The sequence below is a fragment of the Solenopsis invicta genome, chromosome 3 (genome assembly GCF_016802725.1).
Source record: "Solenopsis invicta isolate M01_SB chromosome 3, UNIL_Sinv_3.0, whole genome shotgun sequence".
Taxonomy (NCBI): domain Eukaryota; kingdom Metazoa; phylum Arthropoda; class Insecta; order Hymenoptera; family Formicidae; genus Solenopsis; species Solenopsis invicta.
This window is the reverse complement of record NC_052666.1, coordinates 21,305,631-21,331,127: the sequence shown is the minus strand read 5'-3', so window position 1 is coordinate 21,331,127 and position 25,497 is coordinate 21,305,631. Positions and strand designations below refer to the sequence as shown.

The 25,497-nt window shown below is 38.7% G+C and overlaps 1 protein-coding gene and 1 long non-coding RNA gene across 4 annotated transcripts in view; one reads left to right on the top strand and one right to left on the bottom strand.

The window, feature by feature from the left end:
- The window catches only part of LOC120357079, a 64,067-nt gene extending 49,338 nt beyond the window's left edge, over window positions 1–14,729 (bottom strand). Inside the window, exons 1-2 of the long non-coding RNA XR_005574280.1 lie at window positions 13,708–14,729; window positions 13,446–13,496 (exon numbers count right to left, since the gene is read on the bottom strand). This is a non-coding gene — a long non-coding RNA (uncharacterized LOC120357079). The remainder of the gene's footprint in view (window positions 1–13,445; window positions 13,497–13,707) is intronic.
- LOC105196693 (ephrin-B3) overlaps window positions 1–25,497 on the top strand; it is a 568,116-nt gene that overhangs the window by 330,969 nt on the left and 211,650 nt on the right. Inside the window, exon 1 of one of the 3 annotated variants that reach the window (XM_026134887.2) lies at window positions 16,321–16,578. The exons of 1 other annotated variant lie outside the window; for it this stretch is intronic. The gene's annotated coding sequence lies outside the window, so the exon portion shown is untranslated. Of the gene's footprint in view, window positions 1–16,320; window positions 16,579–16,986; window positions 17,348–25,497 lie in introns of those variants that run through there. One more of the 3 variants, XM_026134886.2, reaches the window with a different exon arrangement.

The following is a 25,497-nucleotide window of genomic DNA, read 5'->3' as shown; positions in this document are numbered from 1 at the left end:
GAATAAGAGAAAAAAATCAGAGAGAAAGATGGCGTGTATAATATCTGTGCTAAGCAAAAAGAATATTAGGACGAAAGGAGACGAAAAAAGGGAGAGAAACAAATATAAAAAAGAATCAGAAAGATTGTGGGAGAGAAGGACCGAGAGAAGGAACGAGAGAAATAATATAAAAATCATGGTTTCCCCATGGATTGTTGGAGGATCGCACTATCTGCGAACGGTTGCCTGTTGACTGTTACGCCTTAACAAGCAGTGAAATAATTATAGTGATCTCCGCGCATGCCGCGGAGAGGAAGACGCGCCTCCTCGCGTTCTCCACAATATATAACGCGGCTGATGCATTTGCGAAATTGTTTCGCGCAACGCCTCGAATCTGATAACGCTGTGTCCGGATTCCATACGCTCGTTCCACGTCTCGGACTTGGAGGCTGCGAAACGATCCGCGCAACAAACCGCGCACGATCGTTCTGCACCTCGGTAACGTATCGTCCGGTGCGGTAAACTAGTAAGCGGCGGGAAAATCGAGCGGCAGGAGAGGTAACCGATCACGATTCAACCCTTAAAGGTACAGCGGCCGCGGCCGCTTCCTGGTGCTGTTAACGGTGAAAACCGGCGAGCACTACCGCCGATGTTTATGGGCTCGTTACGCAGCGATACGGTCTCCCACCATGCGCGGGGCTCAAGGTGCGAAAATTCAGAACACAGAGGGAGCACTGGGAAAGGAGATCATCCCGGGCGTGTACCAGCGTTCGCGTGTAATCGTAATGCAACGAGACGCGTGGAATGCAACTGCCGACAAGTTCAAGGATAGTCGGCGACGATATCCCGGGGAATCGGCCACGAGAATATTTCATTCGCCGAGGCTGATTTATGGATCCCCGATGGTATCGACGACGAAACGTGCTTGTCCGGATTAACGGCTGCATGTGGCGAATAACTAAGTCGTAATTAAATTCATTAACATTCGAAACCCGATGGAATTGACCGATTTTGAAGAATTACACGCTCAGATATGTATCGATACAATCCTCAAAAGGATACTGCCAAACTAATAACGCGGCGATATTCGTATGAATAATTTATAGTCTACACGATTTTCTGGGTAGAAAATATTTATGTTCGAGAATGAGGCACAATTAGTTATATTCATATTGTGCTTGTATATCACATTGTTATACATGAGAAAGCTATTCTTATTTGATACCTTAAGACAGATCTATCCCAGCAAGAGAGAGAATCGTTTTCCCAGTAGTCTGATGATTAACGACTGACACCGTTAAACAATACGAGAAACATAAATCTTGGTTTCGTGATAATTCATTGTATCTAAAGGAAATCTTATCACGTCGGGTCCGTTCATAAAGAGTGTTCATCGGAGCTTATGCTGTCGTTAAAACCATTAGTATCCCGTGTTCTATCGATCAGAGGATCACAAGTGCCGACAAGTTCATGGCCGCGCGAAGGACACGTTTTTGGGCAGCGTGCATAGGTGCCGATCGAACGATCGTTCCGGGCACGAAAGTGACGTCAGACATCGCGATTATTAAAGATCTTCCTTAAATGGAAACGTCATAAACGACAAAGCGCGTCTACAGTATCGTCGATTCTTGTGCACGCAGGGAGAAACGTCTAGCTTTGGAACTGATTGGCCGATCCTACAGAAATACACGTGGAACGAATCAAGCTGTCGAAAACTAATTGCGATATCCCGGGTAGCGCGGTGAGTGCACACGAGGTCATTCGTATCCACGCAACTCGATCCGTTTTTTTTTCTTTTTTTTTAATCTTCCTTTCTTTGACGTGCGGACGTCGAACAAAAAGAGGCGGACAATTATGAGACGCGCCGGATCACACTGTGCAATTATATCTCACAAGACTAATTGTGTGTAAACAAAAAAAAGATATCGATCGCGCCGATCGGTAACGATCTCGCGCGAGATTTCGGGCTCTCGTACACTGTGATTATGAAATATATCTCTGGATGCGAAGTGAGCCATCTTCTTATTGACACTGTAATTCCCTCATCTCAAGATCGAGAAATCGCACATGTAGTTATATAGGTAAGTGTGGTCAGTAGTGTTTTTACAAGCAAAATCCGTTACGTGGAAAGCGATTAAAATTTAGTAAATTCCCAGAAATGATTATTTCTGAAAAAGCATAAACACTGTAATACGCAAATTAAATATTTCACTATGTTCATTGAAAGATGCTTCCGTTGTGCGAACCTCTCAAAAATTTAAGCACAATTCAAAATTCGAAGGAATATCCGGTCATTCAGACGATTCATCATTCAGTTTCACGTTGAGCTCCATTCTTTAAGGTACAGAGGTTAGAACTGAACGTATTATTAAGGAGTCCTCTCTAGACGGTTCCCCCCGTTATTCCTTCGTATCCTCATCACGCTCTCTCGACCGGACAAAACCACGTAACGCCCGAGAAACGGACGGAACAGCGAACGTAGGATCTCACAGAGACTGCAAAGACCGAAGCCCCGGAGGTATTCCGCCTGAGAGTAGGGCTGATGAAACCACAATGACATAATATTACGCGGGATACCGGCGTGGTGCGATAATCATATGCCTTTTCTCACCGTAGCCCCACGCGGATATGGTCCTTTCAAACTGTAATGCTTACTATCTTGCAGCAGTTCACGCTTTTCGCAAATACCATTTAAATTTGAATGATATTAAAAAGTGAATATTGAACGATACAATTTGCAAAGAGAATTTTTTCCGAAAAGAACGACGTTTTCTTTTCCGAAGAATTTTAAGAAATAAATTTATCAAATTTCTATTCAGCATTTTTCTAAGTAGGTGGAAAAAACTTATACTCGAAAGTTAAATATAAAAGTTATATGATAACTGTTCAGTGTATAAATTTAACATAAAAGTTTAAACACTATTAATTTAAATTCGAGGAAGAGAATTTTATAGTTCGATAGGTACACGATTGTCAGTACGTTTTTGATATCATTCAATTCGCGGTGTTACAGAAAAACATACATGCATATATTTTTGCATTTAAGTGTATAAATCCTTGATATTTTTTAAAACAGAAATATATGTGATAATAAGAAAACATAGACCGACGTGTGAAAATACAACTAATTAAAAAGTCTTAACGGTCATAGCTAGATCTTAGTGCTGATATTTCTGAAATATGTTAATTTGAATTAATTTTAGTTAATAGTAATACGTATTTATAACATTTATAAAGTGGCTTTAATAGAGATTGAAGAAGATATGCTTTAAAACATTTAATTACAATGAAAACATTTTAAACCGATAAGTTACAGACTTTTTGCTTTTACAAGTATCGGCAACACGTACAACGAATTTCTTTGCTTTCGCCGTACATTAGTCGTATTGTCTGCGTTAAACTATCGACCATTCCTGGAACAATGTTCGCTATGGATAAGCGTGTTAGTGCAATAGAAAAAGAACGACTGAACGTCAAACAAGAATTGATGGAAAGACCGTATCGACATATTGTGTAACTGTTTCTCACTATTCTGCTTCGCCAACGAACACGATTCTAGCGAAAAAAAAAACAATATTTCTGATACATTACAAAAGTTTCACTTTACAAAAGTTCATTTGGATCTTTTTCATTTCCGTCCAATTCTTTCGTCGTGCAATTCTATTTAATTTTGTTGATATTTGCGCAAGAGGTATAGATAAATTTAATGCACGTACGTGCACCAAAATTCTAAACAAAGATTCTATGAGGCAACAACTTTGTAATTATTTACAACCACGCCACGGTAAGTTACAGAGGGTAGGGGGAGATGTAAAAATGGCTACGGTTCACGGAGGAACCTCATCGATCATCGTCAGTCATCGTGCGGACCTCGTAAAAATTCTGGGATACTCCATCGCATGCGTTCCTCCCCATAATGTCGAGGTTACAGGCGAGATAGTTTCTTAATTAAAGTCTGAGAAGGTGCGTTGAGTTCAAGGCCGGAATCCCGGTAAGCGGAAGTAATTACGCTTATCCAGAGAAATCTATTAAAAGTTTAACTCAATATTATCTCTCTCTTCTTTCGGAATCCTCCTGGTGTCTATTTTTCCCCGCATTAGATATCGTTACGTGGCTATCTACGCGCGCCTAATGAGTCAGAATAAATTTCAGCATAGGGGAATTCCTTACACGGCCGATGTTTAATTTTTCACGACCGTAACGTGTTCTATCCAAAACGAAATCATTGGGAATGTAAATCGAAATAATAAAATATCTAGTGACTTTATCTCCATGATCTTCCGGAAGACCGGCGAACGTCTTCTTGAATGCATTTTTTCATTACGAACTTAACATCTCACGTACATTCTTCACGAAGACACGTCGCTCTTTCACTGTCCCCTATTTGAATTTGATTTAGCGAATGAACGCGAGTTCCGGTTGCTGTAATTTCTCTGTGACAATGATTTCTCGGCAAAGTCGCCAGCGGGTAAGAGCAAACTCCAATCTACCTTACCGTTCTCCTTTAATAATTGTCAAAGCAATCCGAAGTACTTCCTGAGTAACTCTGTTAGAATCGTTTTTGCCGCAGTTCCGACAGACGACGCCGCGGGTGCCGGCTCGTCGCGTCGCGTTGCGTCGCCTCCGAAAACTTTGGTCCGAGAGTCCATTCGAGAGTCATGTCGCTTGCGGTAAGATCCGCGCTCTCTCCCCCCCCCCTCTCTCTCTCTCTCTCTCTTTCTCTCTTTCTCTTCTGTCTCTATCTTTCTCTGTGTGACTCTGCACACCTTAAATACAAGTCTGTCAGGATCCCTTGGTGTTCTTCGTCTTGGCATCGCGGCGCTTACTTGCCGAGGCAATTCCCGGGATCCATCAAGAGCGGCAATTCCAGGTTCTCTCCTCGCTATGGCACGTCAAGTGTTATTTCACTTCCAGTAGGAAGGCATTATCCTGGCGCGAGTCGCAAGTTTATTGTACGCGTCGAAAGAGCGGTACGAAGTCGACGAGCGCGCACACACACCGATCGCCACCGCCGCCGCTTGCGTGTGCACGCGCATTCGCGCGCGATACCGAGGTTCGAACAGTTCGAGAAGAGATGCCACGAAGAGGGAGACCGTGTGAATGAGCTACCGTTCTGCGGTCTACCGGACGTGTTTTTCTTATTGATCGGAATGCGTGCCGGTACGGTATGCCGCGGCCAAGCCAGGTAAGGGAAAGATAGGAGGGGACGATATTACGGCCGATCGGCAGCTTCGGCTTCGAAATAGAAGGCGGCGGCAACGGCGGTATAGAAGGCAAGCGTACGGAAAGGCATAGAGGCGCGAGGAAACCGAACACCAGATTCTTGAACGGTAGATAACAGAACGCGCGCGCGCGAGAGAGAGAGAGAGAGAGAGAGAGAGAGAGATCTCAAGCGTTCCGTTAACCATCCTCGTCTGGATCCGACCGCGATCATCCGAGAAATGTGCGACCGTAGTCGCGGCCGCCAGCGACGATCCAGTTCCTGCGCGTATCGAGCGTCTGGCGTGTGGGAACCGGATGTCAGGGGTAAAAATAATCGAGCCGTTGATAGGGGGGCCGATGTAACTGTTACAGAAGAGAAACGTGCGTGCGTGCGATGCGTGCGGTAGAAGAGACATACATAGCAATGTGACCTTATGTGACGTTTAAATTTCTATGCAAAAAAAATCATAGTTTACACATTGCATTATTCTGTACGCATTCTCCTGTAACAGTTACGTTGCACTCCTTATTTATTTCCTGGTCTTTTACTTATTGTTTTGCATCTGTTATGTCACGATATACATACATAACTGCAGTATGTTATTTTTATCATACCTGCTCTACGTATTTTCTACTGCTCATAGTTTTCGTTTGCAATGAGTTATAATAAGCATGTTATTAATATACCTATTACATAAAATAATTACGCCGCGATTTATGGCAAGCGTCGTTATACTATGGACAGTGAGACAAGGAATAACGGTAATGTGTGGTAAACGTGACGACGGAAACCAGACGGTAGCGCTCGAGCGTGAATATGTAGGGCAATAGGCTCTTTTTTCATGATACAGTTAACGAGTTAAATTCTCCTCGGTCTATTATTCGCTAATGTGAAACCACGCTCGATTGTGCAGTTATACTTTCTATGCGACGTAATCCGCCAGAACTGCCATCTGGAGAATCGTCTAATTGCGTTCACAACCGTAAAGGATCTAAAAGAGAGAAAACGAGTTCGATCTTTCGAAAGGTAACAGGAGAAACCTGATCGTATGTGGCTCGCGGACATATACGCTACATATATATAGCGCGGATCAACGATTCGTGTACGAGCATTAGTTGTTACCAATTATCTGTCGCTAGCGACAGCGCGACATGCTGTACTTGTTGAACGCCTTTTAATCTTTACGAGGCGGGCTTTACCGAGGATATTAATCGATAGAAAGCAAGTTTGCAATCGGCGTAAGCTCGATCGACATTCACGTACCTGGAAATCTCGAATGCTCGATACGCATAAACTGATAACTGAACAGCGTGATCCTCATAAACGGACACGTCAGTTAGTAAAAGCTAGATTTCGCTGAGTAACGTTGTTCCCGTGCTCGAGGAAATTAAGGATACGACGTAGGCAGCGAGTTAAGAGCGATTAAAACCGATGATAAGCGTAGAAAGGGTACGAGGTACACAGGCAGAGCCTTGTTGGATGCATACTTTCTGTCATGATTGGTAATATTGGCAGAGAATGTAGGTAGTAGAACAGACTCTACGTTTTTTTTTCTGGCGAATAACGAATAGTACTTTCGAAGCAAAAGAATATAATACCGAGGAAGTCAACACTCACTACGGCGCAATGAGTGCGGTTAGGCCAGATTGATACTTTCAATCGCTGAAAACGATGTAGCCTCATCTCGCGAGAAGAAACCCTGGACGTCGGTGGTAGCCAATTGCGATTTCTCGTTCGAGATGGTCGTATCCTGAGACACGGTAAAGGGAAAACGTCTTCGGTGGATATGACCGCAGAAACGGAATCGTTCAATTTGGTGAAATCCATCTGACAGCGCGTCTATCTCACGTTCCTCGAAAGAATCTGCGCGATCTGCGAGCGAACACTAACACCTCGGACGATACCTTCGTTTGCTATCGTATTTATCGTAAATCGTACACTGATTTAGTTTTCTCTTCGCAAGCGTAGCCGATCTTTATCAGTTTTCTGTAATTGAAGAGTCGATGAAATGGAATCGAGTTAATCCGACTTTATCAAATTTTGCACGTTTTTTAATATAACAACACCTATCGGTGAAAGCATGTTTTTTTTAATAAAAAATTTATTAATTCTCTCTGCAATAGTGGGTTTCAGATTACAAAGTAAGGAAAAAAATTTTTTGGTATCTAGGAATTTCGCGAATATTGAAAATTCTAACTAAACAATTGTATTAAATACTAAATGTAGTTTTTAGTTCTACTGGTGCAACACCTAATTCCGTTTTATATTATTTTAACGTGTTCGAACGTGATATAAAATCATATTGTAATCGTATCGTATTTATTTCCCCGAAGAATCGACATTGCGAGTATAGCATAGCTCTTTCTCTACACGAGATATGTGAACACGACTATCGTTTTCGTGTAATCCGCACGAGAGGAATGAAAACACATCTTTTTAGCTTTGGTGGCATCGGCTATCGAGTCCCACGAAATTCTACCTATTTCGATATCTACCCTTTTACACGTCCGGTCCCACAAGCGTTTAATCAACCTACGATAGCCGTGGGTTCGGAACAACGAAATGTCTTTAAAAAACATTCGATCGTCCGATCGACCGTTCGCTCGCCGTTCGAGGTCATCGAATGCTGGTGACCACCTCGAAAGTTTTCGAGAGAGGTAAAGATAAGTGTCGTAACGTGCATTCGGACGGATATGAGCGCGGCTCGGAATTATTCAATTTTACGAAAGGTGTCCAGCGACACGTTTATCTCGCGCTTGTTGAAAGGGTTAAGCTATGGACTATACGGCACGACTCGCATTCCGAAGCGAGAAGTAAAGATAATGCGAGGTGCCGCGTTGTGAACGGCGAGACTCCTGGGGCTCGATGGAAAGCAGCGTCCGCGTGACGAGAGTGACGATAAGGATTTACGAGGCTGAGTGAGGAAAGGCGGAGTGAGGAAAGGCGGACGAGCGACGTATTGCATTATTTTTACGAGTCGATCTTCCTCGCATTGACTTTTCCATAGGAATTCGCACTATCTCCGTTTATCTTGAAGAGACAATTGTCTGTCCAAGAGTATCGAAAGAATTCGATAGTAAACTACAAATCTTCTTCTAAGTACTCGTTTTTATTACTCGATTAGTCTACGGTCAGTCACGGAAACGCTTGCAACAAATCTTACGCGGTCATCATGAAATCGTGAAAGCCAATGGCTTTTCTTAAAAATATATTGTGCTCTCATACTCCTGTTTGAAATTACTATAGTCTGAAAAAGAGTAAAATCTGAACTTGCTATAAATTACTAAATGCTTTATGTTTATTCCAAAAAATCATTAATATAACATTATTTTGCGCTATTGATGTTAAACTTAATACACGATAGTTCTCAACACATGAATGCATCGCTTCTCTTGTTTTCAACCTTATATCCCACGCTTTCCCAAGCCTCTATGTTGTTGCCAGCGTTCTCGATGTCTGGGCAATCTCATAGACAACATAGAGCCTACAGCGAGAAAAGTGTTTCGCTCAAACAGCCATTTCGAGCGCGAGAGAACTGTCGTAAAATCGACGCAGGATCATTCTGCGTAGGGTTCTATAAACCGTTGACACAGCACTCTAGCTCGTAAATCAACGAAGGACTTTCGAACTTCGGCATAAAGACGTCTCTGGCTTCCCTTCACGCGCAAGAGAGCGCGGAAAGCTCGTTCACGCATTCTACGAGATCGGCACGCATCGTGCAGTGCTCTTCCTATGCACCGTGAAAATATAAGACCCGATGTTCCATACACTGCACCACACTCACTTATACGTACTGGGCATAAATTTTTAAGCATAAACAATAGCCATGATAATCTGATCTTGCGTGACACTCTTCCCGCGTGCCGATGTACATGCGCGTGTACATGCGTATGAAAGCACAGAAGAAAGTACACAATCTCGAAAAGAATAAAGAATGATGAAGTCACATTTGTTCGTAATCGTTATTTTACGTATATGCCGAGTTTGTATTCTCGAACAGTTCTAAATAAACGAGTATTCTTCGATTTTTAGCGCCTGACGTTTAGTGACATAAATTTTTTACTTCGTTAATCTGAACATACCGTATATTTTCAATCAAAAATCGATGCATAGCAAATGGACGGTCTTTTTGCCAAAAATTATTACTTGCAGTCTCCACTAAGTATGACATTAACTAGTATCAAACATATTTATATTCGTATATAAAATGTCAGTTTCTCTCGATATATGTACAAGTCATGTGTCAAAATACATATTTCATTGAATTCAAATCGTCATGAGAAAATTTAGGGATATTTTAGCTATACAATACAAATTAAAAGTTATAAAAATTTAAAAACTGAAGGCTTTTATAGATTTATTTGTTTTTTTCCTCAACAACAAAATATTTTGATCGCGAATGCCCGAATTTTCGCCCTAGCTGCAAAAAAGAAAACAATGAAAAATTTGATTTATAATGGTTCTTGCAGCAAAAATTACTATATTTTACTGCAGTTTTAAATAAATAACTTTTAAACAAGTAAATGGATTTAAATAAATTTTTGCACGGATATTTAGTAGTCTTATTAGTAAAAATTTTGATTTAATTGGTACTTTTCCATTTGCAAACAAGCACTGCAAAGCGTGATTTTATAAAAGAATCAAGATTAAACAAAAAATTAAACAACTTTTAAATCAATAAATGAATTGTATTAAAATTTTATACAGATACTCAAACGTAATACTAAAATGGTCTATAAAATTCTTATATTTTTATGTTTTTTGATATATGATCCACCATATAACTTTAATTGGTTGTTATAATAAATGGAACAATTGCCAAGCGACGAAGAAAAAAATGTTCGTAGCTTTTACGAACGTTCGTTCAGATGAATCATTATTCCGCCTACGATACCTATATTCGAGACCAACAACGAGACGAATGGAAGAGAATGGAGGACTCGCTAACGGGAAAACACGCGAATTGAAATTCGACGTGCGAGCTCACTTATTCCGGCCAGACGTCGTCGTGTCGAGGAAAGATGACACGCGCGTTTCGGAGACGAGGCGGATGATCGGTATTCCGGCGCGTCCGCGCGACTGAACTCCGGCGAGTAGGTACTGTTAAGAACGATTTACGATAGTAATAGACGCTACTCTTGGCGGCCGACCGTGAATGCTAATATGCGTTACACGTGGGCGCAATGCGGCACTGCGTGGCAAATCCAATCAAAGCTCTACTATGCACTATTTGGTCTTTGTAACGCGCTGTATTGTCTGCCGCCACCTCGGTTTATCTTCGTCGTCTTCCTGTTCCATTCGCTGTTTCTTTAACGCGCGTTCACTTCTCTTCCGTACCGCAACTTTGAAAACAGCCCTTTTCCGCATTGCGACTCGTGACATCGCACAGATAAAGTGTTGTATAAATATTATGATAGCCAGATACAATCGAGGTTACAAATAACACGCACGCAATGGGTAGCTTGTCGTTCGTTGTACGCGAGATATTTTGTTCTATTTTTTGCACGTTGAAATTAATAATGTAATATTTTAATAAAGTATTAAATGCAGATTGAAATACAATTTATATCAAGTTCGCTGCTTTGCAAGGTAATTGTGCACGTTAATTACAGAGGATTAATCAAATATCGAAAACGTCAGTAAACATTTTGCGTATATGTAATATTATTGAGAATCATTTTGCGATAAAGTATGGCAGATACCGTTCATGACACAAATGTAAACACCATGTTGAAATACTGGCTGTTCTGAATCGCCGCGTTCATATACTTCATCGCGGAAACCCCTTTTCACAAGCAATATTTATCTTTCTCAGTTTCTAGCTTTGTGTTTCACATCAAAGAGATGTTGCAGCATAAAGCACGGGTAAGAGAAATCAAATGATACATGAATTGGAAGTATGGTAAATAATCCAAAACTAACAGGCGAATAATTTCACGCTGTTGCAACATGACGTATGTATATTACATGCATATGTTTTCGGTTCAAGATAATTTATTTAATTTCTAATCAATCAAAGGAATGCTATAAATTCTATAAATATTAGAGAGAACTGTAAAATCTTTCGACTAAATTTTCCTACCGTCTGATTATTATTTTTTAAATCTACATTTTATAATAAACAAGTCTATGAATTATTTTATGTAACATAAAGTATTCAGCGCTGTATACATGAAAACTTTGTCAAGTCATAAAATTTTATTAAGCTCGGCTCGTTAAGCGTCATGGTACGTAATGGTGACATAATGATACTAAATGTGAACATAAAAGTTTTCAGCTCTTGCAAGTGTTAATATCAGTTTTTATAATATAGACAATTATTATATAAATTAATAATTTTATAATTTTAAACAAATTAAACACAAAATATCACATTTTTTACGTATTATCAGCGAAACGATCCGCTAGATGCATGTTGATCAATGGCTCGTGAGCAGCTGCCTCAATAAAAGCTGCAGCTTGAGAATTTCTTGCGACTACGAGGTCACTAATTTGGGGTTAACAATCGAGGTAAAGGGTCGAATGGAGGGAAACGACGAGTGAGGAAAGTGAGAGCTGTGGCGGAAGCGCCGCGAATCGCACGATAGACGAAAACATTGAAAGATACAGGCGCTGAGAGAAGAACAGAGAGAGTGAGAGAAAAGGTAACAAACACACGGCGGACCATATAGAAGCGAGATGGTGAAAAAGAGGAGAAGAAGCCAAGGCGATCCAATAAACATGAGAGTTTATCGAGCTGTTATGCCAGTCGTGGCCGCTTATCTCCTGGACACCCACTTAAACCTCGACTGGAGTCGTCCAGGTGAATCGCGTGAAAAACCTCACACGTCGCGCCTGCCTGCCTCTTCTGCGTAAACGCATAGGTGCGAATCCCTTTCCTTCCCCCTCCCTTCGCCTCTCCTATCACCGCGTGATGCAACGCGCGTGAGTGCGAATAAACTCGGCGTCTCGTTGCGAATCGGTGTGCATCGGGCCCCCGGGGCACACATGCGGACCCGTTGAATTTATTACACGCCCGTTGGCCCTGAGACGATTTTTCCAACAGCCGTAAGGCCGCATGAACGCGTCCTTGCTAGATAATATGGAGCATTATTCGGCTTTTATTCGCCGCAAATATATTTCCATTGTTTCTCTTAGGAAAGAATACGATAAATTGTCTTTAATGCATGGGTTATTGTTAATTTTTGTATGCATTGCTCATGAGTGATGATAATAATAATAGTATCTAAGATATTTATAGAGTTTTAGTAAAAATATTGTGAAAATTAATAACAAATAACAGAAATTGATATGTACATGTCGGTACCTAATTGTAAATTTGAAGCGCGCGTTCTACACGATATTGTTAAACAATTTTGTTCATTTATAATTTATACGAAACATCTCATATATAAAATCACAGAATAATAATAAAAACAATTAATTCTATTTATATATATAAAATTTCCAGGATGCAAGAAAATATTTATTTTATCATTTAATTGCTTTTCTCAAATTATATAAAATCAAATTAATGTATACAAATGGCTAATTCAAATTGTTAATATATTTATATATAAATATATACTGATTGACAGAATAGGAAAGATTAATGTAATATATATAAAATTAGTGTTATAACAATAGAAATTATTATTTAAATATTTATATTTTTATAAAATTAATTAATTAAAGCTATATAAAATATCAATACTTATAAATTATTTTATTATACTTTTTCTCCTTTTCTTTATTTTTTACTCATATAATCATTTTAAATTTCAAATAATTATATAATGAAATACTAAAATCAACCAAATAAAATTGATTAATATGTTACATCTTCATCTGATACTGTTAATTGCATGTCTTGAAAATCTTGGATATACTTGGCAAATTGAGTATACATTATTCACAACAAATTAATATATATTCTAGGATTAAAATATTGCACTAATTTTTCTTTTAGCCCATTTATTTTAACTAATTTATAAAATGTTATATATATCTACCATTCTCTTATATTATTAATTTTAAAAATTTATTTTTGTAAATATTAAGAAATAAATTCAGAAATAAATTTACAGAAATAAATTCAGGCAAAAGAATTAAGCAAATTTCACAATGAATATTATAGAATATTTTACTGTCGGACACATTTGTTAATATTATAAATTCATATTTTTATATATTAATAATCAGAGAAAAGCTTTGTTACACACATATATCTGATATAATTTTTACAAATTTATTACCTCAAGATAAAAAATAATTTCAAACTCACCGACACGACGCGCAGTAGCGGAGTTGTTGTACACACTACGCTGGTGTTAATCTGTAAAAACGTAAATATGTCCTAATTAAAATATAATGTCCCCAACAGTTAATGTTTTTAAAAACAATGGAATTTTTAATTTGTCTTTTAAACAGATATGTAATGAAAGAATTTTATAGAATAGATTCTTTTTGGACGATGTTTTGTAAATGACTTGTAGCAAGTGTAATAAATAATTAATAATTAATAATAAATAATAAACAATACTCACCCGATGGTTGCTCCGCTGTCGCTTGATACCTCCTAGGCCTCCTCCTCCTCTCGCATTTCTCCATTGTTGGTCTATTGTCTTTTCTCATGAAAACACAATCACTCGCGCACTAATTATCAAATATGATCGCGCGACACTTTCGATACTCCCGCACTGAGAATATACTTTATTACGTATCGCGAGGGAAGGCTATGAGAAGGAAGAACATGTTTTTAGAACATTTTGTTTCTAAACTGTATGAAATTGAAGATTAATACTTTTTGCAATATTTTTGTTTTACTTTAAAGCGCTGGAAATTGAAATATCATCGAATAAAATTTAATATAAAAGTATTTTAAAGTAGACTTTCTAAGCTTTAAAACGCTTTTGTGAAAAAATAAGTAAAGTTTTTGGCCTCAAGAATCATAAAAAAATTGGTATCAAAAATTCGAAGAACATTTCTAGGGTTCCTCTTGTGAGAAAAAAAAATTGCTTGATTAAAATAATTTTTAGCAATGTGATATCGAATTTTTTATGTATAAACTCAATTTTCATGTAAAATGTCTTTAACTTTGAAATTTTTGGAGTTTACGAAGAAAAGAGAAAAAAGAAAATAAATTTTTATAAACTTCTGAATTTGCACAAATTTTGAAAAATTTTTGAAACATGAGTAAATCATTATCATACGTGTTTATAAAACGAAAATGTTCCAAACTTATAGATGATTCTATATGTATAATTAAATGTTAAAATATAAAACGTGAAAGTCTTGAAAGTTTTAAAAAATAAAAAAAAAATACAAAAACTAATATAAACTAACATAACTAAAATTTAATAAAACTAATAACAAATATCAGCTATTATGTATTGGCATATCACAACATAATAGTGAGTTTAACAAATAACTTGAGTAAATAATTCTATAAGTACATTGATAAGAAAGATTTCTTGATTCAAGTAAATATGGTATTAGCACTTCAAATAATTTATTTACATCAGATAAATGAATAATTGTAGTATTTTGTTTGTATTGAACAAATAAATATTTCTTGTTTAAAATTAATATTACTGATTTGAAATAACATAATTATTTGAGTAGTATTAATAACACATTTATTTCAATCAAATTTTCTTTTTAGTGAACTTTTTTTTTCTCTCACAAAAGAAAATTTTTTTTATGATTTTTTTTATAATTTTTGTTTTTAAAAAAGAGTTTACGTATCGCGGTGTTTATCAATATGCGGTTTTGTTTTCGAGTTTTTAATTTTTAACATTTCGAAAAATTGGACGATCGCTCTGTTTTCTACTCCAATTTTTGTTTATATTACTATAGGGATTTTATGATCAATTGAAAAACACTTTTGCTGGAATATTTAACTAAAATATTGACACAAAAATTACAGCAAAATAATGATCTGCAAGAAACATCGCTATTTTATATTCATTAATTATTAGTACAAAAATTCGTATATTATGTTTTTAATATTTAAATTATTTGAAAAAAGTAACAAACGGAACATGTATTAAAGAAAAAAAAAAGTTGCCGAACTTTGAATGCAAACCCGATTTACAATTATTCAATTTTTCGGATTTCAAAAATTTATAACTCAAAAACAAAGGCTGCGTTCCACAATTCACTGCCAGTATTGAAAATTTACATAACGCGAATTACAGATTTTCAGTATTGACAATATATGGAAACGCAGTTAAAGCCATACGTTGATAAACGCCGCGATATGTAAATATCTTTTATCTCAAGAATCGTCCAAAAAAACTCGCCGAACATTTCTCGTGTTCTCCTTGTCAATACAATCGCTAGAATTCGTTATCTAATAACGGAGATATTACGAGTAATCACATCTACAACGCTATAATATCACCGTAATGCTCCCCGTAATCGTGCGCGCGTACGAAGCTACGCAGCTACGGTCCAGTCGAGCAGCTACGGTCCAGTCGAGAACGTTTAGCGTTGCGTTGTTGGTGGACGAGACGCCAATGATTCTGCGTATAAATCGCGCGACCAACTTGGCGATGTATGTACACACGCGCCACGCGCCACTTGCGATCGCCCGTGTGTACATACGTCGCAGGTCAACGGAGTAATTAAGGTGCGTTGGACACGTTCGTGAATACATACGTAATTGCCGGGAGTAAAGCGATCCGTTCGCGACTGAGCTACGTTCGATAGTAACGCGCGTCATTTATGTACTACGATTCTCGTCGTCCTCTCGTCAAGTTAGACTATCCCGATGATCGCGCGATACACGTACTTCGCACGACGCCTTCGACGGCACGCGAGAGACATACTTTATTACGTATCATGAGAGGAGAACACGAGAATAAGATGATCATGCATGCAAACGTAATTACCGTGTGTCCGGGACCAGCGCCATATTGCAAATGAACGAGGCATCGACTCGAAATTACGCAGCCAACTTCAAGCGGCACTCGCCGCGGCCGCCGCAGGCCGCACGCCATCGCCCCGGGCGCGGAAAGTGAATACGACGTGAATCAATAGACTAATTGAGACGCGACGGACCGTCCGTGAGTGTTTGTGCATGATCGTCGGAAATAAAGCGAGCCATTCGCGACGAGGCACCGCTGAATGACCCCCGCATTATTCGGAGTTCTCGTCGTTTCGAATCTCTCGTCACGTTAGACGACAAACTTCGAGAAGTATTCGTTTTGACCAAGCGAGTAAGCCGGCGCTCCCGCTTCTCCCTCCAGTCGCGCTGGCATCTTCCTACGCAACGATTAACTGCTTGCACGGAGACGACAGTGATCGCAATAATTGAGTGATTCCACGCAGACGACCCGTCGGAGGGAGCGAACGGTGAACACCGAACACCCTGTGGCATTCCTGCTCACCTTGCCGCGACCACGTTTCGAGAGGTAAACGGCGATGCGTAGTGATGTGGCGCGCGGCGCGGCGCGACGCGACGCGACGCGGCGCTCCGTCCGATCCGCTCCGTCCGGCCTGCTCATCCTCTCTACGCGTGTTTTGATACCGATGTCGCGGCTAACGCTTGTAAGCATAACGGCGCGCGGCGGCGCGATGTACGGTATGTAAAAACAAACAAGGCGGTTGAACGCCGTGTATCTGGCCTTGAATCGTCGAGTCCCCCAAGAAATATTCGCTACGCATTGAAATTGATATTCGCGGAGTCGTATATCGTTGCCGGCGTTGATGAGCTGATCTTGATGGGTGGGAGACCGGGGAGGGGGGGAGGGGGGCAGCGGTGACGACACATTCTTCGCTACGGGTTGCACACCATTAACGCCACGGGGCGCGGAAAGTGAATACGACGTAAATCAATAGACTAATTGAGACGCGACGGACCGTCCGTGAGCGTATGTTGTACATAATCGGAAATAAAGCGAGCCGTTCGCAACGAGGCACCGCCTGGATGACGCCTGCGTAATTCGGAATTCTCGTCGTTTCGAATCTCTCGTCAGGTTAGATGACAATTTCGAGAAGTATCCGCTTTGACCAAGCGAGTGGCCGGCGCTCGCGGCATCTTCCTACGCAACGATTAACCGCTCGCACGGGAACGAGAGTGATCGCAGTGATTGAGTGATTCCACACGGACGACTCGGAGGGAGCGAACATCGAACACCCTGTGACGTTCCTGCTAACCCTGCCGCGATCGCGTTTCCAGAGGTAAGCAACGACACGGCGATACGGAACGATGCGACGCTCCGTCCGGCATGCTCATCCTCTCTACGCGTGTTTTGATACCGATGTCGCGGCTAACGCTTGTAAGCATAACGGCGCGCGGCGGCGCGATGTATGGTATGTAAAAACAAACAAGGCGGTTGAACGCCGTGTATCTGGCCTTGAATCGTCGAGTCCCCCAAAAATATTCGCTACGCATTGAAATTGATATTCGCGGAGTCGTATATCGTTGCCGGCGTTGATGAGTGATCTTGATGGGTGAGATAAAGAGGGAAAGGCAGTGACGACACATTCTCCGCTTGGAGTTGCAAACCGTTAGCGCCGCGGAAAGTAAAGGTTATTTCCTCGATTCAGAATCTTTCTCGCATCGTTATTTCATCATGAAACAGTAAAGCGTCTACAGTCGTACATGGAATATTTTATACGTATTTCATGCATACTGTTTGTTATAGTGTAATATATAATTCTTATACTAAGAAAAAAAAATTGTTAAATTTTTTAACTTGATTAAATTTGTTCCATTCAAGTGTCTTGTATTTAAGTTAAATATATATGTTTGAACTAAATAAATTTAATATCTAAATAGATTTAATATCTCTCTACTACATTAAAAAAATTTAACTTGCATACATAAATATTTGAATTAAAGAAAATCAAATTAATAATTCTTTTTTTCTCATTGTATTTTAAGATATTTAAGAAACTTAATGAAATATTTTTATTTTTCTAATATTTGTAAATTTCTTTTTCAATATACCTTTAATTACAATTATTTGCATCGTTTATATAAGAATTAGATTTTTATTTAATTTTATAAAAATTTATTTAAAAAAAGACATACGAAAATATAATATCAAAAAATAAATAAAATTATGTAAAATAAATAATGAGCTATAAAATTGTAAATAGAATTCTATAAAGAATTTAATTTATATAACCAAACATGAATAAATGAAAATATTTTTAATTAAATTAAATTATAGTTAATAACTTATAAAATGAATTATGTTAAACGTTACATGGGTAAACAAAAAACCAACTTAAAATTAAAAGTTACGTTAAAATTCAATTAAATTAAAAATTAATTTTGTAATTAGCATTATATTCATATTAAATTAGAAATTGGTTATTTTTTTAAATTAAATTACTTAAAATAATTATAATATGAATAATTAAATTTAATATTTTTAAATTAAATTTATGTAAAATAACAAAGAAATATTGTTTTTGTGGAAATTTATTTTTTCTTTTAAATTTTGTTCTTTTATATAGATAAATTTTTAACTTAGGAAAAAATTAAGAAATTTAATTTTACAAGTTTTAAAAATGAGTTAAAAATGAAATCATTAAAATTTAACTAAATAAGTTAGAAGTTATTAACTTTTTTATTATTTATTTATCAACTTTTTTATTATTTAACTTTTTACTAGTTACTACCTAATTTTGTATATAACAAATATAAAAAATACATATATGTTAAAATATACAGTGTTTAAAATTACAAATAAAATTCTATTCTGACGCAAATTATAAAGTGCCTAAAACGAATTAAAGCGGATTAAAAAAACGAAAAGCTTTAACAATTAAATAACAAACTTTATTAAATATTCTTGTTGAATATCTTTAAACATAATCTTTTATTTATTATTGTGTGCGTTGACATGTTTCATAAAAGAATTTTCTTTTTGTCTGTTTCAGGTAAGTGCTAGAGTTGTCACATTTCTTTCCGATCTTCGTTAACGGTAAGCCACGAGTAGTACCCGATGCTTTTTCCGGTGCTATTTATGCTTGTATCACGGTAAATAGTCGCGTGGCGACAATAGCAGAGATTGCAGGACAATATGAAGGGAGAATCGTGGGGTGTAATTAAACTGTGATTATATGAAAGGAGGTTGAATAGTAGGGAAAAAAAGTTTAAAGTGCCAAAGAAACAAGAGCAAGGATCGATCTTTTCTAAAAATATGCTCGAGAGAGATAATGAGAGAGCAACACGTTGGCGCTTTTCTGACATGTTGCACCAAAGAATATCTACAAGAAAAGCGCTAAATCCCCTAAAGCTCGTGGTAGGTAAATGTATATATATTAGATAGGTAGATCTTTCTCTCGCACCTCTTGAAATACTCGAAAAATCGAAGTCACTTGCCTCGAGCGGTCGCCGGATGCGTTTGTCGGAAGCTCCCCATGTTACGATTGCCCGTTGGAAAACAACTCTCGGCGATTTCCGTTTGAAGAGTTTACACTGCAAATCCGTCGGCCGTCAGCGCGACGTTTTTATTAGCCGGTACATGTCTGGAATAAAGTTTGCCGTCGGTCTCGTACACGCAATCGAATCAATTTCGGTCGGATTTTCTCGTACACTCGGGATACTCAGAGTTATTTATACGGAAATCGTCAGTCGATGTTTTTCCATTTTATTACTACAATTCGTGAGAGCGATCGGATAACTGCGTGCGCGCTGTAATTCAACCAGATCATTTTATCTTGAACAACGTTCGATCGTTTTGCAACGGACCTCCCGGCGAGGCTTCGATGTTCGAGCTAAATAAACGCAGTCTTGTTTCTCGATTGCGTTACTAGGCGATAGTCAAACCGCGATAGCCAACCTCCTCGGATATGTTCGGAAATGTTTATCGAAATCCTCCGTGTTATGTACCGAAAGGACCGCAGGAGAACCGGGCCCCGGACGGCCGTGCTGTTAAGTTCTGCTCGCGGCATTGCTCCGCCGGATTCTCTCAGTCGTTAGCTCCGCGATTTTATTGCACGCTTACGCTTAGGGTAATGCGCTCATCCCGTGACCTCGGCTTAGACCACGCTATCTGCACACCGCAGTAAGCACTTGGACAAAGTTCTAGAACGATGAGTGTAGGTGAAAATATATCTTTTAGGCGGTCTCTGCACGCTCCCACATTACAGGAAGATTTTATTTAAACATTATAGATAGAAAAAAAACATCGTCATTATTATCACATCATTATATATTGGGTATATTTTGAACTTTGGGAATAATTTGGCTATTTTTTCTAGATTATGACAGGTTTCTTATTTAAACCATGAAGTGTTCCGAATTGAATATGCCATATGTCATAATCAGTAGTTTAAATAACTCAGCCATTCTCACAGAAAAATTTTTTTCAGGACTTTTATATAAATTTTTTTTTAATACTTCTTTCAGGAATATCTATGTTTCTACAATTTTTCATATATATAATTTCTAAAATATTCTAAGTTAAAAAAATGTAAGTAATTTTCTAAAAAATTATAAAATTATACACAAATTTCGAAAAATTTTGAAAAAAATTATATGGAAAATTTTGTGAAAAATTTTTATCAGGATTATAAATTTTTTCTCAGAATTTCTCAAGTAATTTTTTAAAATTTTTATGTAAATTTCAGTATTTTTCAAAATTTCTATACAATTTTATAACCTTTTAGAAAATTGCTTAGATTTTTTGAACTTAAAAAAGTTCTACGAAAAATTCTGAGAAAGATGTGAATTTTCTCAATATTTTTGGAAAGTGTTCCAATTTTACAATTTATAAAAGTTCTGATAAGAATTTTTGTAGGAAATAATAGAGTTATTTACAGGTTATTACCGATTATGACATATGACATATTGGTTTGAAACACTTCTCAGTTTAGGGCCTGCAATCATTGAGAAGATAATAAGTCAAACTATCACATCGTTCGGAATATCTATTGTTTAGCGATCAAAAATTTGAATAATATTCACGTATCGATATAGCTTTGAAGATTCACAGTGCACTATCCGAGAACCAATGGAGCGTATACCGGTTTCTTTTCCCCTCACGACTTTAAATATGTTTATCCGCATGTTTTATGCTCCTCCCGCAATAATGCAACTCGCGTTTTTCCTGTGCTCGTTTTTGCAACTTTTGTGAGTGTGTCGTGTCGATTCGTATCAGCGCATCAATTTGGCCCGCGCGGTATGAGAGTTTAACGCGTCTGAATGCGTCTACGTGCGTGTAATAACGACGAATCCTAAAAGAGCCACGTTCAATAAATTTCGAAGATGCAACCGGTTCCCACTTTCCAAAGTCGATCCACTCTTTATCGACTATGGTCGAAATTCCGTCGACCAAAATTTGGCTTCCAAGAGTGGCAAAAAGGTAAATCTAAAGTTACCTTATCTCGGGGATTACAGTTTCTCTCTCGCGATTTCACGACTACAGTTTTCTTGCGAGCGTCCTTTGTCAAAGTCAGCCGATTTTATCTGCTTGTCGTGCCGCATTAAAAAGTTTCGAACATATAATTTACGGTGTGCATAATTTTGCAATAAAACAAAGTCTTCGTGCTAAACACAATTAAAATTGAATTTATTGCTCAAAGATGAGAAAAACATTTCTCAAAGCAGAGTTCGTGTTTTGTGAAACGCGTCATAGGAAATCTTACTCGTGAAAGATTTTTTTGGCGACTCGCTCCAAGAGCAGCTACCCATCGATTACACGAAACTCACAGTTATAAATCATATCGAGGCAACGAAAACTCGATGCTTCCTTTCCACGCGCAATTTGATTCCGAGAAAAGTTTCCGAATCCGAAGCAGCAGATCCCCGCGATTTCACGCTGGCGCTCCCACTCACGCAACCTCTATCGAATTTCGACGGATTTTCTCCTGTCGCCGCGTCGTCTTTCGCACTCGGCGAGGGAGAAGAGCATCATCGCGTAAGCCTCTCATCGGCGACGACTTGGTCGTCGACAACGCGCGGAAAAAGGAAAAAAAAGAATGAAAGGATGGGGACTCCCTAAGCGAGATATCTCGTCGAGATTGACAAACGACAGGACTAGAAACGGCGCGGCGCGTCTGGCACCGCGAGAGCACGCAGTCGGGCACATAGGAGCGGAAACGGAGAAAAGGGAAATTCTCCTTTCCTCCTCTCATCTCATCCCTGTACTCTTGAAAAGACGACGGCGACGGCGACGATGGTCGTGGAACGAAAAGGAGAACGAAAAATTTTCTCGAGCGGAAAAAATGATATTCAGCAGGCGGCCGGTCGATTCCGTTTCGCTCCGTCCGCTGCTCACGCTTGCTCCATTTCGCCATTTCCTCTCGATTGTGACTTCCTCTCCTTAGCCCCCTTCCATACGTTGTACGTAAATCAGACGCGATGTTTGCGATCGCTTCCACAGGGATCTTCTCCCGCACAAGTTATTTCCCGCGACGCGCGGAACGATTCTTGTTACTCTTTCTCTCCTTTAGCACGAGATTGAGTCCGATTAACGTTTCGGCCCGCATCACACGGCGGTAGATAGAGAGATAGAGATAGAGAGAGAGAGAGAGAGAGAGAGAGAGAGAGATCGTCGAAAAGGCGGCCGTGCTCCGCATTAATTTACGACACTTTCGACCACTTTTGCCACTCGGCCACTTAGAGGCCGCCGTCTCTTCGGAGGCCTCCGCGCATACCTACGGCCTGACGTGGTTTCGCATTCGAGATCTGAGATTGTCGCTGTCGACCAAATTCCGCATGTTGTGTATAACGTCGTTTTATAAATGATTGTGACATATTAAAAAACCAGATATCTTTTTCTTTTATTATCGTTGATATCGAATTTCAATTGAAAAAAATTGAACGAAAGATAAAGAGAATTTATTCCGAGAAATTAATTTTTTCGTGACGATTTTTTTAATTGTGATATCATTCTATTTAAAATAAATTTCAACAAATTGTTGCATTATAGTTTTGAATCATAAGAACTTCATATTTTTCAAGTGGTCAACCCTTAACCTTTTCTCGCTAAATTAAGAACTATTTAGCTAATTGCGTGAACAATTCTGTTTCAAGCTAGAAGACATTCCAGTATAATAATTAGCACGCTGACAGCTTTATCATTTTACTAGAAAAAATTTTAATCAGCAAATACCATGAAATTACAATAAGAAATAACCACGTTAAATCCATTCCGCATTGCCAATAGACAAATCCGTTCGTAACTCTCCGATCTGCCATGCTTTGTCATCCGACGCCGTAATAAGTAATCGGGATACGCGGCAAACTAGGAATTAGTAACGGTCAGCCGAGAGAGATGTACCTCTTCCGTTAAGGAGCGGAGAGAGGTGGCGGGCGATAAAGATAGCAAAAATCGAAGGAAGCGAGAAAGAAGTTGAGGTCAGACGGCCGACCAGTCAGGCGAGTCGATTGTAGGTCCTCCAACTGCTCACGCACGTCCCACATAAGCTTTATAGTAATAACTATCTATCCATACGTAAGTTATTCCCAGACTGTGATTTAAAGTTGCCGATGCATAAAGCCTCGCCGCACGACCGGTATCTCTCCTTCTCTCCCGTGTATTGAGAATACCCGCGTTAGTAGTCTCGTACAAGCACGCTAGAGAAATGCGTTGTGTAGGTATGCGAAAATATGACGACGTCGAGAACGAAAGGATCCGTAAGAGGAATACGAAGATATGAGGGTAGCGAAGACGGTTAAGAGAAAGAAAGAAAGAAGGAGATGGAGCCGCGCTTTACGCGTATTCTCTGAGAAAGGCGGCTCCGAGGACGAGACCCAACAGCGGCTTCTGCGGCGGCCTGCCTTTTCGCGCCGCGGCTCGTCCACATCCGCCCACTTCGCGTAGGATAGAGATTTACTAATGAGTATCGCCACTCGCGCGAGAACGTATCTCAGGACGCTTCGAAGAATGAGCCGTGGGTGGTAATAAGGTTCGAGGCTTCAAGGACGCTGCGTGATTAATTGAGAAGTTACTGTCAGATTTAACGAACCTGTATTATATTATTTACTTGTGATATTTTTGAAACACCTATATTTATGTGCCATACAATCGAAATATTATTATACTTTGTTATACTGAGCATTTTCATTATATGTAATAAAAACGCATAATAGAAAACGTACACTGAGGGAAAAGTTACTAAATTTTAATAAATATTTATTTGAATAGCACTAACATTTATTAAATGTAAATGTATATTTATTTAGTACAAGAATTACTAATTTAAGTATTATTTTTTTAAATGTACCATAAGTAAAATTTTGTTAGTACTATTCGAATAAATATTTATTAAAGTTAAAAAATATTTTCTCTCAAGTGTTATTATAATATTATGAACAAAGTAACAATGTTACACTTTTGTATGAGATACAAATTCAAATTATTCTATCTTGAATTTTTTAATCTTAATAGTTTATAATTGTTCCAAACAATTAAGGAGTCGTAATAATAATTGTAGTCTTTTCGTTCCTTCACTTCAAAATAGTAATTTTACTCAGCGATTTCTTTTCAAAGAGAGTTACTATTGCCGTTCTGTAAATTGTGCTAAAATTGAGAAATATGAAATGACTAGAACGAGAAATAATAGTTAAAAGAACGTGAGCCACTCATAAAGTTACGAGTAGAGATTCTTACGAAGTCTCCATTGGATTTCACTATCAGAGAAAATGAAAGCCGGCGGGCACAGGGCTTGTTCCTGCCGCAGGAGCAAATCCAAATATCACGTCTCACTGCGAGTGGGAGGACAGAGGATATCCTTCCTCAGCAAACGGCCGCTAAGTCACTGACGTCCTTTCCTGCCCCGGGGCGTTCTCGTTTCCACCCTCTCGAGCGTGAGACGCGGTGAGTGGACTTAAACCCTCTAGGCACACCGGATCTTAGACTACGCACCGGATCTTAGACTACGGTTAGCCCTTTTTGCTCCTCTCTCCCCGCATGCCTGAGATCTTCACGATGAGTCACTAGTCCAGCATGAATCACCCGGTACATCTTCAGACGTTATTAATTACCTGTTGTATCTGTATAGGACTTGTCAATTAGTAACATGCCTCTGGAATGTCTGGAATATTGCTTTTCAAGGAACGTTTAATTGCATATGATCTTGTTATTTGAATAGAATTACACTTTACGTATTGCATACTCACGCAAAGCAATATGAAGTGCAAAATTTATTACAGAAATATGTTTTACGAGATGACGGAATAGAATATATCCACGACTAGTTCATTGACAAATCCTTTTAACGGTAATTAGATGAAACAACTTTTTTGCGATATCGAGCATTGCAAGGAGCAAAACCTTTTTGCGCAAATCTTTGTCGCTAGTTTATTTAAGCAGAGTTAATTTATCGACAAGTACTGTCGACAACTCGCGATCATGAATGTCACCTGA